General features: G+C 44.3%; 1 protein-coding gene across 1 annotated transcript in view; it reads left to right on the top strand.

The window, feature by feature from the left end:
- The window catches only part of FAM76A (family with sequence similarity 76, member A), a 48,226-nt gene that overhangs the window by 1,961 nt on the left and 42,093 nt on the right, over positions 1–4,172 (top strand). The window lies entirely within an intron of this gene.

A 4,172-nucleotide genomic window follows, 5' to 3' on the forward strand; every position in this document is an offset into this window, starting at 1 on the left:
AACTCTGCAGAGTTTTCATTTCCCTTCTCTTCCAACTCTGCTCAGTGGCAGCATCTGTGTGCTGTCTGCTGGCAGAAAAATGTTATTCAAGATGGGGACTTTCTGAACAGCTAAGAGTATTCAAAGCATGCTTTGCTACAGTGGGAGACATACCCTAAGAAGGGCTTACCAAAGCTGACTGCCAGCTCCCGTTGGAACACAGAGGCCTTTCAAAATTTGATCCAATTAATGATAATACCTACCATTTATTGAGCATTTGCTCCATGCCAGGGCCTGTGCAAAATGCTCTATTTATGTGATCTCTTTCCAATCCCACAATAGACTTGTGAGGTACCATATACTGTTTATAACCCTCATTTTGCAGATGATGAGAATAAAGCTTTGGAAATGAAGTCAGTCTGTTCAATTGTTTTCTCAGGCTGGCTGCTTCTGGGTGATGGGCAAATGGTAAGATCAGTGAAGCCAATGTTCATGTGCCATCGTCATACAACCTTTGCCTTAAAATGGGTCCCATGGCCCTAGGTAATGGATTGAGCATTCTTTAAAGCCTTTGGATGGTGATGCTTATAGAAGCACTGTGGTTAGAAATGCACCCATATCTGGAGAACAAAGCAGTTCCAAAAGGAATAAATCATTGCCTTCTGCAAAGTGGAAGGGGTCTGATATAATTGACCAGCCAGGTGGCTGGCTGCTCTCTCTTGGCAATGTTGCCATCTTGTTGCCTGCTGCTAGCAGGGTGACTATTTGTTGGCAGTTGCTAGATCAGTCTTGGTGAGAGGGAGCCCAAGTTATTGGGCGTATTTATAGTCCCCATCTTTGCCACTATGGACAATCTTTTATAGGTCTATCAAAAAGCAATAGGGGGGCTAAGTTTAGAGGCTGGCTGACATCCATATGTTGGGACATCCTGACCAACTGGCTGTACAGCCTTCTCTATAGCAGCATTAATGTTAGACATAGAGATCCACATGCTTTTGTGCTCACTTCTGTAGGTCCATCCATATGCCCCTTATCCAGACCTGCTTACCCACAATCTTCCAGTCTGGCTCTTCTGATGCCCTTGACCAACTAGCCAAGTTGTGTGCTACTTATTAGAAATTGGAATATGTCTGTACCTCAGTCCATCTCTCTATATACACAAAGGGCAAATGGCAAGATCAGTGAAGCCCATGTTCATGTTCAAACTGTACTGCTCATAGTTCTGCCCCCCTGGAAAGATTCACCACTGTCCTTCAGGGCTACTCCCAACTGGGACTGTAAAAGAGTGGTCCATTTCCAGCTGGTGCCAAAACACTATACTGACTTACCTGTGAATTGGGTTCCCCTCCTTTCCTCCTTTATCAGTGGTTGCGGCGAACCCTCCATGAGGCCAATAGTGTGGGTCAAAGGAGAAGTGTCAGATCAACAGAGTTCAGTGCCAAGGGAGTCTGAACCCCCTATTCATTTAATTTACTCATGCCTTTTGGACCCCTTTGGCCCAGCCTTGAATGTACCACATTCATCATATATTAGATTGCTGTTATGCCTGTCTAATAATAGCTAGCTTAAGACATACAGTGACCTGGCATCCAGTGGTCAGATGCTTAGTCACTACTGTGGCTCAGTGACACAAGGGCCCTTTTTCCCAAAGGAAGCATGGTGAGCATGGCCTTAGTCCAGACTCCTAGGAGTCCTCACTGCAACTTTTCCATTTGGGCTCTCAGAGACTCCCTATAGAATCTTTATCCACCATAGATATCTCCAGCAACATTGTATCTGCACGATCATCTAATCCAAAGTGGCAGCATAGCTTGTTTGTGGCCTGAATCTTGCTCTGGGCACCACTCACAAATGGCAACCTCCCAAGCCATCCAGTAAAGGATTGGAGAAGTATTTCTACGTGTATATATCCTGCCTCAAAAATCTAAAGAGACCCACCAAACACTGTGGTGTTTTCTAAGTGTGGGATATATGAGGTGAGAAAACTTGTACTGGCCTGCCCCAAACCACTGAACTCCTAAAAACGATACAAATGTGGTAGGACCATAAATCTTCGTGTAATTTATCTTCCATTTTCTGGCAAACACGGTGCTTACCTCTTCCTGTTCATGTCCGATTAGCATGATGTCATCAGTATAGTGGACTGGCATGATGTGTGGAATGTCAAGGTGAGCCTCTCTTATAAAAGAAAGCTGGAAAGTTAACAAAGCCCTGAGGGGAGAGAGTGAAGGTTCTGTCATCGTAATACTGTGATGTAAAAGCAAACTGCCTTTGGTCATCTCTTCTCATGGGTATTGAAAAGAAAGCATTCACCAAATCAATAACCACACAGAAGTGCTGGAGGTTGTGCTGATATGTTCCAGTAAAGATACCACATCCAGAAGAGTGGCTCTGATTGGGACTGTCACCCGGTTAAGTTTACAGTAGTCCATCCATCATCCACCGTGATCCATCTGTTCTCCCAGAGGCCAGACCAGTGAATTGAGTGGGCATATATGGGGAACACAACCACAGCCAAAACAGATCAGAAATAACACTGCAGAAAGGAACTGTAGGGTAGTGTGATGGTTAATTTTATGTGTTAAATTGGCTAGGTCACAGTACCCAAATATTTGGTCAAACACTAGTTTAGATGTTGCTGGGAAGGTAGTTTTTAGATGAAATTAACATTTAAATCATCAGACTCAGGCTGGCCCCTGGCTCACTTGGTAGAGTGTGGTGCTGATAACACCGAGACCACGGATTCGGATCCCTATATAGGGATGGCCGGTTAGCTCGCTGGCTGAGCATGGTGCTGACAACACCAAGTCAAGGGTTAAGATCCCCTTACTGGTCATCTTTTTTTTTTTTTTCCTAAAGATGAAGATCCCCTTACCGGTCATCTTTTTTTTTTTTTCCTAAGGATGACTGGTAAGGGGATCTTAACCCTTGACTTGGTGTTGTCAGCACCATGCTCACCCAGTGAGCTAACTGGCCATCCCTATATGGGACCCGAACCCCTGGCCTTGGTGTTATCAGCACCACACTCTCCCGAGTAAGCCACGGGCCAGCCCCAGTCATCTTTTTAAAAAAATAAAAAATAAATCAGTAGACTTGAGTAAAGCAGATTACCCTCTGTAGTGGACTGAATTATGTCCCCCTAAAACTCATTGAAGTTTGAATTGTATCCCCCATGTTTTGTGTATTAGAAACTTGGTCCCCACTGTGACTGCTAGGATGGTGGGAAATCCTGTTATGGTAATTGAAAGGTGGAGCCTTGAAGAGGTGATTAGATTGTAGGACCATGTGGTAGTGAATGGATTAAAAATGGTGGTGAGGGGTGTGGTTCTGAGGGCTTTAAAAGAAGAGGAGAGTCTGCCTCTCTCTCTCGCTCTCTCTGCTCTCTCTGCTTCCACCATCTTGCAATGTGAGACCACTGGGTCACTGTCACCACCACCAGATGGACTTTGGACTTCCCAGCCTCAGAAACTGTAAGCGATAAATGTCATTTTCTTTATAAATCACCCAGTTGCAAGTAGTTTGTTACGAGCAACACAAAATGGACTAATACACCCTCCATAATGTGGGTGGGTCTCATCCAATCAGTTGAAGACCTTAAGAGAAAAAAGACTAACTCCCCCAAGGAAGAGGGAATTCTGCTTGCCGTCTGCCTTCAAACTCAAGCTGCAACATCAGCTTTTCCCTGGGTCTCCAGCCTGCCAACCTATTCTGCAGATTTTGGACTTGCCAGCCTCCACAATCACATGAGCCAATTTCTTAAAATAAATATCTCTTTATATATGTATGGGAGTGGCATGTACATAGAGGGAGGGAAGGATCTGATAGTGATCATCCTTGGAAATATCTACCAGAGACCACCAGCTCCAGACATCCTTGCAAGAATACGAAAGGCTCAAAAAAAAAAGAAGAAAAGAAAAAAGAATATCGAATCTGAGTTACTGAAAAGTAGTCTGTGTCAATGTGTGTGTGTGTATGTATGAGTCTCTATATGTGTACATGTATACATATACACAAGGGATCTTCAAAAAGTTTGTGGAAAGATTCGTGTTATTTTACTTCCATTTTCCACAAACTTTTTTTTTTTTTTTTGTCTTTTTTCCGTGTCCGGCAATGGATCGCAACCCTCAGTGTTGCCCCCGTACCGGACCTGGGACCGGCAACGGGATTGCAACCCTCGGTGTTGCTCCCGTGCC

Source organism: Galeopterus variegatus, unplaced genomic scaffold (assembly GCF_000696425.1).
Source record: "Galeopterus variegatus unplaced genomic scaffold, G_variegatus-3.0.2 Scaffold1207, whole genome shotgun sequence".
NCBI classification, from domain to species: domain Eukaryota; kingdom Metazoa; phylum Chordata; class Mammalia; order Dermoptera; family Cynocephalidae; genus Galeopterus; species Galeopterus variegatus.